The sequence below is a fragment of the Eurosta solidaginis genome, chromosome 1, assembly GCF_040869045.1.
Source record: "Eurosta solidaginis isolate ZX-2024a chromosome 1, ASM4086904v1, whole genome shotgun sequence".
In the NCBI taxonomy this organism is placed as follows: domain Eukaryota; kingdom Metazoa; phylum Arthropoda; class Insecta; order Diptera; family Tephritidae; genus Eurosta; species Eurosta solidaginis.
In genome coordinates, this window is record NC_090319.1 from 180,614,544 (window position 1) to 180,624,158 (window position 9,615).

At 33.7% G+C, this 9,615-nt stretch overlaps 1 long non-coding RNA gene across 1 annotated transcript; it reads right to left on the reverse strand.

Moving 5' to 3' along the window:
* Positions 1 to 5,350: 5,350 nt before the first annotated feature.
* Positions 5,351 to 6,349, reverse strand: LOC137240054 (uncharacterized). The gene is made up of 3 exons (XR_010949590.1): positions 5,863 to 6,349; positions 5,642 to 5,795; positions 5,351 to 5,582 (listed from the first exon to the last, which is right to left on the reverse strand). It is a non-coding gene; the product is annotated as an uncharacterized lncRNA (long non-coding RNA).
* Positions 6,350 to 9,615: the final 3,266 nt, after the last annotated feature.

Sequence of the window (9,615 nt, forward strand, 5' to 3'; positions counted from 1 at the left end):
CAAAACGAAATCAAATCGTTTATGTTGATTATTAATTTCAAACTATGCTGGCAAAGCTGATTGATGGCGGAGTCATTAAAGGTGAAGGCATTAGCCAAGCTGATTGCAACTTTTCTCATGAATTTTGACAGTACGAACATTTCTCAGAGTATTTTGACATTACCACCAACGAATTACACAAACAAATTACATGGAGTTCGTGTGTATGTCCGCTCGCTGTTAGCACCTTACTGGCTTCACCATGGCTATAGCATTGCCAGCACAATTCAAACTTTAAGTATCACGTTTTTGTTAACGTTTTTACCGTTAACGAAAGCTTTTCGTTTCGGTTAAAAACGAGATACAATTTATCTTGATAATTTCTTTATCGATAATATTTCGAAGTGTTTCAACGGAAACGGTGGAAATTTTTTGATAAACGATTAGCTTAACGTTAAGGTGCATCCCTGGTAAATAACACTTATATATTTGACGACGAAAAACTTATTTCGTTCGACGTGTTATCACTTTTTCCGAGTATACCAATACAGCTGGTACTCGATACAATACAAGAAAAGTGGGTAATGATTAAAGAGTTCACAAAGATACCCAAACAGCTGTTTATGGAGATAACAACATTCTGTATAAAAGAGAGCAGATATTTTAAGTTTAATAATATCATATACACGCAATTGAAAGGAATGCCGATGGGAGCGCCCACATCCCCAATCATAGCGGATATAATAATGGAGAAACTTTTGGATAGTAGTATGGAAAAATTGCGGTATAAACCTAGGATACTTACGAAATACGTCGATGACCTCTTTGCCATAGTACGTGAAAATGAGATACAAAATACACTTGACACACTCAACAATTTTGACAAGAATATAAAATTCACTGTAGAAGTAGAAAATAACGGAAAATTAGCTTATTTAGACTCTGAAATAAACAGACGAGGCAATCGACTAAAACTTAAGTGGTATAAAAAAGAAATAGCTTCTGGACGAATTATAAATTTTAATTCTAAGCATCCCAAATCCATGATTGTAAATACAGCATTGGGTTGTATACGGAAAATGCTACTTACCTCAGACGAAGTGTACCACAAGGAAATAAAGAAATAAATAGTCATATTGTTAAGAAATAATGATTTTCCTAAACACACAATAAGAAGGTTAACCAAAAAAGCTAAATTACCAAAAAACACACAAAAACCCGGAAAACCATTAAATTTTAAATCGCTAGCCTATGTACCTCCATTATCAGAACGTTTGGCTAAATCTGATTGTTACAACAAGGATAACACAAAAATAGCACATAAGCCGTCTAATACTTTAAAACAATTTTTCAATAAAACGAAGTCAACTATACCAAATATGGACAAAAGCAACGTTGTGTATAAAATTCCCTGTAAAGGCAAGGTTGAGGAAGCTTGCAATAGTATTTATGTCGGTACAACTAAGTCCAAACTAAAAACAAGACTATCACAACATAAATCCGATCTAAAACAATGCCATCAACAAAATAACCAGAAAACAGCACTCATGGCACACTGTGCAGCTAGTGGGCACATACCCAACTTTGACGAGACCAAAATATTGCAACAAGAACGACACTACAGTAAACGATTCACTCTTGAAATGTTACACATTATCAACGTACCGACTAACATACGACTCAACTTTAAGAGCGACGTGGACAATTCCGCGCATATATACAAACACTTGCTTAGAGGAAGGCAGTACCATACTCCACGTCACACAGGGCAGACGTGCTAAGAAAAGTATGTGCAGATGTAAAATGATATAATATATAATATATATATATAATTAGAAGTGACATGAAAAGTTTTGATCTCATTGTATATTGAGTTTTCAGAAATGCCGGTTTCCTTTGCATTATTAATTTCTAAGTCAGTTTTATAACTATCTTCATTTCTCAAAAATGATGGGTATTCTTTTGCATCTTTCTGCATATCTTTATTTTTTCTGCTACATAAACGGCAGTATTTGTTGGAACTGAAAGATTTAGAAAATCCGAAAATCGTTTTAAGACCTAAGTTATCTCCTAATACTAAACATAATATGAAATAAACATAAGTACTTCCACTGCTATTAATTTTGATGCCTTCTTCTTCTAAGTGCCTTATTTCTTCTTTGAGTGCATACAACGTTTTGTTACTTCCGTAAGCTTTGAACAATGTAGATTTGAAAAGACTTGCTACAAATATAAAGTTAAGATTTGCAGTTAAATGATCAGGAATTGTAGGAAAAGATAAATATATTCCGCATATGGAATCTTTAGAATTACGACTTCCTAGTGGGTTGTTGATTTCATAGTCATGTGCGTATAAAAGGTATGGTATTACTATTTTGTTAATACCTATTACTGTTTTTTTTCTTTATATAAGGAACCGTTAACAAAGCTTTAATAATTTTTACTTTTCTCTAAAACCTTTATGTTTATATTGTATCCTTGAGAAGTGTGCCAACTTCATATATTTTTGTTATATGCAAGATCTTAACTTAAATACATGTGATTCTGATTTTGACTCTTAAATCTGTACGACCGGAAGCAATTTTTTCTGCTATTTCTTTGTTTACAGCATATGTGTAAAATTGTTCAAACATGTCATTTTGACTTAAATATTGTGTAAATGTATGCTCGGTTTGTATATTTTTAAATGGGTTTGACAGAATATTTAGGATTTTTGTAATCTTTGTAGGATTTGAAATACAAGATGTGACATTTGAAACAATTATTTGACCAAAATTTGTTATTTTGGATTGAATATATATAGGGTCCTTACGCGAGAAATTATCTTTTGCATACAGTTCACCTGTTAAGGTTGAAGCAGATTTATGAATTTCATCCGAAAAGTTAAAGTTAGCATTGCTCAGATTGTCATTTACAGATTCGGAAGCATTTGGCAGCGATGCTAAGGCAGTTTTATTGTAATTTGTCGACTCATTGGAAAAGTTGAAGTTATCATCCTCCTCACCATGTAAATTTAAGTGTTTTGCAAACGAGTATTTACCGTAGAAATGCTGAAAACAATTTCTTTGACAACATTTAAAAACTTCATAGTTTTTTAATTTGTGAAAGTCTTTAAAGTGTTTCAAGATTTCCTTAACACTTTCAAACTTTTTACTGCACACCAAACATACAAACATTTTTAGTAAAACAATTAATTATAATAGAGTGTTTAAGTGCGAAACTAGACCTGATATTTTTGGTGAGTTTTCGTAGTATGGAGTTTTAATCTTATAAAAAAAACATTTCTATGAAGTTCCAAACGCCTTTGCAATATAACGGATATTGAAAATTTAAAACGTGAAAATTTTTGAAGCACTTAACGAAGGATGAGAACTTAAACTTTAGCCCGTCACAGTATACAAAAAACTCTGTAAGTTTAATTTGACTTTCACCAACTACAATTATTATTGGCTGCAATGTACCGTTTTGGCGTTAAAACGTTGCCTCATATTCAAAACTTCTTCCTCTAAAGTTGACGTTGACGAAATGCGTAAAACAAAACAGTCCGTGGCTTCACTTATGGTGACTTTCTTCAGCTTTCCAATACTTTTATATTTCGCTGTAGGAGTGATAACTACATTAAGTAAGAGTGCTATAATGCAATATCTTGAATCGAGATACAAGTAAAAAAAAATCAATAGTGGTTTTTTTTTCTAGAACCACTTTCAAAAAAACTATACTCACTGTCATCGATTGATTTGTAATCTAGCTTGGAACATAGCTCCCTGGATGCTTTGTCCTTTATCTCGTCACTAAATATTTTGGGGACGTGGGGTAAAACTTTCTCCCACATTGCAAAAATGAAACCCCTGTATTTTTAAAAATCATGTTGAAATCGGATTCAATGTGAAATTAAAATTCAATTAAATATATATTACCATAACATACACAATGTGTTATTCAAAAGTTTTACAGAATATGTCCTAGGGTGGCATTTTTATAGAGTAGCCACTCGGAAACTACATCCACAATATCTAAATTTATTTTGGACTTTCTTCTTGCCGTGAAGGTTCGTCTCCACTTTTCCTGGACTTACTGTAGCGAGTCGTTATATTTCAGCCAAGATATAATATTGCTAAAACGTTGTCATTCACTTCCTCGGAGGAGCTTTCACTGTCTTCGTAAAACGACTCTGTGCCCGTTATGGTGCTAGATGAACTTCTTAGTGATAGTCTACGCTTTTTACGGGCATTGAAATAGCGGTGGTAAAGCTTTCCCGATGGTTTTTTACCACGACGACAAAAATATGTAGCCTATTAAACATTGAATAAAAAAATATTACAAAAATAATTGAAAACTGACGAAGTCGAAATTTGAATGAAATCGAACCTACATATATCCAGATTTAGATTTTATCAACTCACCACATTTTCTCCTCGAAAATGTGAGCAAATACAATCTGCCACAGCATCCATATTTTTGATCAATAGCTTCTGCCCGCCACCTAAGCAATTGTCTATAATGCAATTCACAAGGTGTTTAGGCCATCAAGCTAAACCCAAGAATAAGCACGGCCAATAGTGACCCAGCGTAATGTAACCTATCTGTGTTTGCTTCTATCTACCTTCGCGCACTAACACCAACTGCTACATATGTCCGTGCAGGCGCATGTGTATTTGTTGGTGCGCGACTTTCCAATTTAACTTACTTTCGTTCAATCACCCCCCAAAACCGCTTTTCGACGGAATTGAGGGGTGAACGCGTTTTATAAGAAAGAAACTCTTTCACTTCTTTTTTGGAAACCTCCGTGACAACTGCAGCCATAAGCACTGTTATAGGTAAGATTTTCTTTTCGTTTGTATAACTTAACTTGAATATAGTTAATTAAACTGTGAATTAGCTTTTGAACTACACATTGTGAGTTAGCTTTGAAGTGAAAATTATTAAATTGTTAAATTCCTGAATTTAATCTGCTGTGTGTTTTTTTCCTTTTTTTCTCTTTTTTCAACGAGCGCAAAAACCCCTTGAGAACTTACCACAGAGCTTTCGAAGCCCCAAGAGGTTTTTACATGGTCCTACTACGCCGGAATAATTATAGAAACGACTGAATTACCAGCGGCGATACGATACGAAGTTTAATAAGAACAAGGATATGAATTGTTTAAATGAACATAAAATTCATTTTTAGTACACAAACCTTTAATTTCTTACGGTTAGCGAAGAATTTACGGTTGTCTTTTGTTTAATCAATAAAAAAAATAGATTATTGAGATTTATAAGTATAAGAAATGGTGAAAATAAATGCATATAAATAATTAAGTTTATGCTTCAAATTGTCCGTTTTGTCTTTTCATTTTACATAAGTACACTGGAATTTATTAAATTACTTTATGTTAATGTACATTTATTTTTAACTTAAAAATGGAATAAATATGAATTAAGTTGACTTTCAGATGCCAAATAAATAATTCTAGTTTTAGTTTAGTTTACATATGTATGTATTACAAAAGAAAATATTACTGGTTGCATTTGCTTTTATACATTTTGTTTTTCGCGGATCAGACCCCCTTTCGCATTTCACTGTCAAATTTAGAAAAAATCCATATCGGGACCATGAACTGCACCTGTTAAATGGAAGTAGAGTTTTAACTTTAAATACATATTTGTGGAAATTTATGCTTACGAAAAACAATCTCATTGAAAAATTTTAGCGATTTGATTGGAAATTTTTGGTGACGACCATCCCAATTAATAAAAGGCAGAGTAGATTCAGCAAATAAGAATGGAACAATTTTTCTTATTGGAGTAACTCCCACAGTAGTGCGTACGTATGCGACCTGAAATTATATTAAATACCTATTTAGCTAAAATTTGTGATATGAAGAGGTCAACGTTGCGTAATACCAATTCATCTCGAGAGTACTGTGATAAAATTTTGTCTGCAGACTTAATCTCTTCAATCGTTTTGAACGGAAGAATTGTTAAATTTGATGTGTTTGGTAAGACTCTCTTCATCAATTTTTCGATAACCACATCTTGGTTTGCCATCTTTTGTTTGATTGCTAATATCTCTGTTTTTAGTTCCTTTAGAAGTTCAAGCTGCTGAGACAAAATGGTTTTAATGTCTGCTATATCTGTTCTTTGATCATTCATGAACTTAGTTTGCTCCGTGTTGTGAAATTCTACGAAAAGAAGTATTCAATTTTAGAAAAAAAATCAAGTACTGAAAATAAATCGCACTTACTTAATTTCAACGAAGGTATACTTAGCAATTTTTGGGCATTTTGCTTGCAACTGGCTGTTCTCCTCTAAATTGCCGATCATTTCTTTTTGCGCTGCCTTCGTTAAAAACCTTCTCTTCATGCCCTTCATTCTTCAAGCGGTCACCCTTTTAATAATAATGTAAAACTGATACAAAAACTGCTCTCTCTCCTATTGGCAAAAACATACATTTGCTGATTAAGTTTGTAATTGGAAATATTTCTTCATTATCACTGAGATTGCTAACATATCCCATCCATAACGACGGCATTGAATCCACAGGTTCAGTGAAAAAACTACTTTTATTAAGAAAAACCTTTCCTACAATATATTGGCCAGACTGATCTTTAAAAAAACCATTAATTTTTGCAGGCACAAATGGTTTAAAGTAGCAACAATCAGGTGCGTCGATACTCAAAAAGAATTCGTTGAACTTGTAATTTGTATATAAAGGTGAATTTGAGTATGGAAATCTATGATATATTTTATATATATATTTTTACCCATGCCGATTTTATTTTTAGTTAACACTTCGTTTCGTTCATTGATTCTATTACAAATCTGTTGTAATATAGAGTTAGGCTTCCGGCAATCTTTTTTTAATACTTGAAGATAATTTTCATACCTATAGGCTGAAAAAGAATTTACATTTCCAAATAGCTGCACACAACTTGCAATATGAAGCAGATTATGCACATTCCTACTTTGTTTTCGCAATAAATATATTAAAAATTATGAACAAATACTTCTAACATACTTTGCACACAGTCTAAATTAGCTTGGCAGTTAGTAGATGAAATAAGCCTGTAAGAAGCATGAAGTAGAAGGAAATGTGTGTACAACGTTTCCGATAGAAAGTTTTTAAACAGAACAGGACCCACATATAAAATAATCAGCCTGAACTCTGTAGCCTTCCATCGGTATAAGTCATTGAAAAATCGAGGCATCCTTTGGAACTCCTTTGGAATACAGTTTCTTAAAGATACGAAAAGTTTATCCATATCGTCTTTTTTTTCTTTTGAAATCTTTTCACTGCATAGTTCATTATTCCATATTAAAAGCAGCATTTTTTTAACAACTTCCAGGTCAATTTGATGCATTACGTCTAAAGGGAACTGACTTATCATGTTAACATTTAACTTTTCTAGAATATGTTCATTGTTTATAAACATTTTTAGATGGAATTGTTTGTCCTTTCTCGTCTTGAAGTCATCGTCGGTTCTCAAGGGCCGAACTGTTACGCTATATGTCAAGCGTTTCTTTTTTTTCCCAGAACAATTAGAACATTCACTTTTTTGCATAGCCTGTTGTGTGCACTTGGAGCATCCAGTAGCAGAAGTATGACCTACAGTTCCGCTAACGAAAGCACGAGCGGGAGCATCGCATATAATTGCTCGTAGTCTAATAAAAACTGTAGAAGATCCCAGCTCAATACCTCTTTCCTTTAAAATCAAAAACTCCTGCACAAAATCAAATAGGAAATCGTTAATATCTTCGGGTTTTTTTCCCCATGTAGCATCCAATTAGAAATGGAGACATATTGATATGGTTTGCTACTGATCCAAGAATTGTCCATAATGAACTTGAGGAACTTTTATATAGGGGCAGACCATCGATACCAATGTCCAACTCTAACCTGTTTTGATCTAGAGGGACTTTCAACTGCAAACATTTTTTAATGCCCTTCTCTATCCCATAATGAAAATATTCCCCAGGTTTTAGTACACGCGTCTGAATAGATTGTTTTACAAAAAGACCACTTGTTGAACTAGGGACATTAACACCAGATTTGTTTAACAAATGAAGCATATCTTCTGCAGCGACTCGTCTTATTTTATGGTTCACCATCCATTCCTTAAATCCCGTGACAATATTGAATGGCGGTTCCATAACAAGCATCTCAAATTCTGCATTTTCCGGAACAATAATTTCACTGGCATCGGAATTTTCTTTATCTGTGCATAATTCAGGGCTATTTGTTGAATCTTTTGAGGCTTCCTCATCTACGGTTTTGATACTATTCAATTCTTTGGCTACAAGTCGCTTGAAATGCCTTTTGCTATAGCCCAAAAACGCATAACTCATTTTACCTGTCTGATACAACTAGTTCTCTGCAAAATGAAAATTTCATTATACGTGGTGCAATGAGATTTATTCCATGCGGCACTTATAGAATGCACTTTGCTCACCTAGAAAAGGCCAAACTACGACGCAATGTGTAGTTTTTGATGCAAGGTGTGCTCTGCAAAATGAATATTCAATACAAGAATTAAAATGCAAATTGGATCTATAGCAAAATGGATTCAACTGAAATTCACTCTACTCACCTCCAAAAAGATAAAAATATGATGAAAACCAAGCCAGCAAGAGTTTGTATTATTCTGGAAAGCTCCCACTTCTATATTTTTATATATACAAATCTGATTTTTAAGTTTTTGGCAAATTTCCAATTTAGTTTATATTTTCATAAACACCCCACATATTTTATTACAATACATAGATTTATTTATCTATTTTTATTAATAAATGAAATCGCGATAAACACGCACGTGCAAAAAACTCAATCTTCGACTGCTGAACTCGAAACGAAAATAAAACAAAATGGCAGAAACATATAAGCGCTTACTGACTTTCTGCATGTTAGGTAGCGAATACGGAGCACTTTGCTAAATGCCTATCTTTCAGCGTTTTTGGAAGTGAAAAGGTAGCGCATCAAAAATGAAGTTTAGAGAAGCGCATGAATAAATTCTGCTGGGGCGTTCCAAAAGCTAGCCGTTAGCAGCAAAAGCAACCATTAATATAACCACATAAAAGCGTTTCAAAAGCTAGCCGTTAGCAGCACCACAGCAAAAGCAACCATTAATATAACCACATAAGAGCGTTTCAAAAGCCAGCCGTTAGCAGCACCACACAAAAGCGTTTCAAAACCTAGCCGTTAGCAGCACCTGAGCGTTTCAAAAGCGACAAGCACTACACCAGCAAACAAACACGAGCGGTCAAACAAAGGCACAAAGGTACGTGGTTGAGTTCATTTTTTTTTTCTGCACAATTAGGTCAATTGCACATACTTTAACTTCCCGGCATACCAATATCGCGATTTTATTAATAAAAACCAAGTAATTATACGTATGTGTGGCAATTAAGTTACACAGGTTTACATAAAGTCTTTGATTTAGTAGTTTGTTTGCTGTAACCATATTTTCGAGGAATATCGCAGCCAGCTGCACAAATTCAACATAACCCCACTTTTCACTGTAGTGTGGCAATTTCTTTGCAACAACACTTTAACGCACTTTATCGCAAGTCACTTCCAATATTTGAGAACCATTGAACACTTAAGTGTAATCCATTGATCCAATTCTTTAGGTTCTGACATAAATCAGCGTTACTACCATT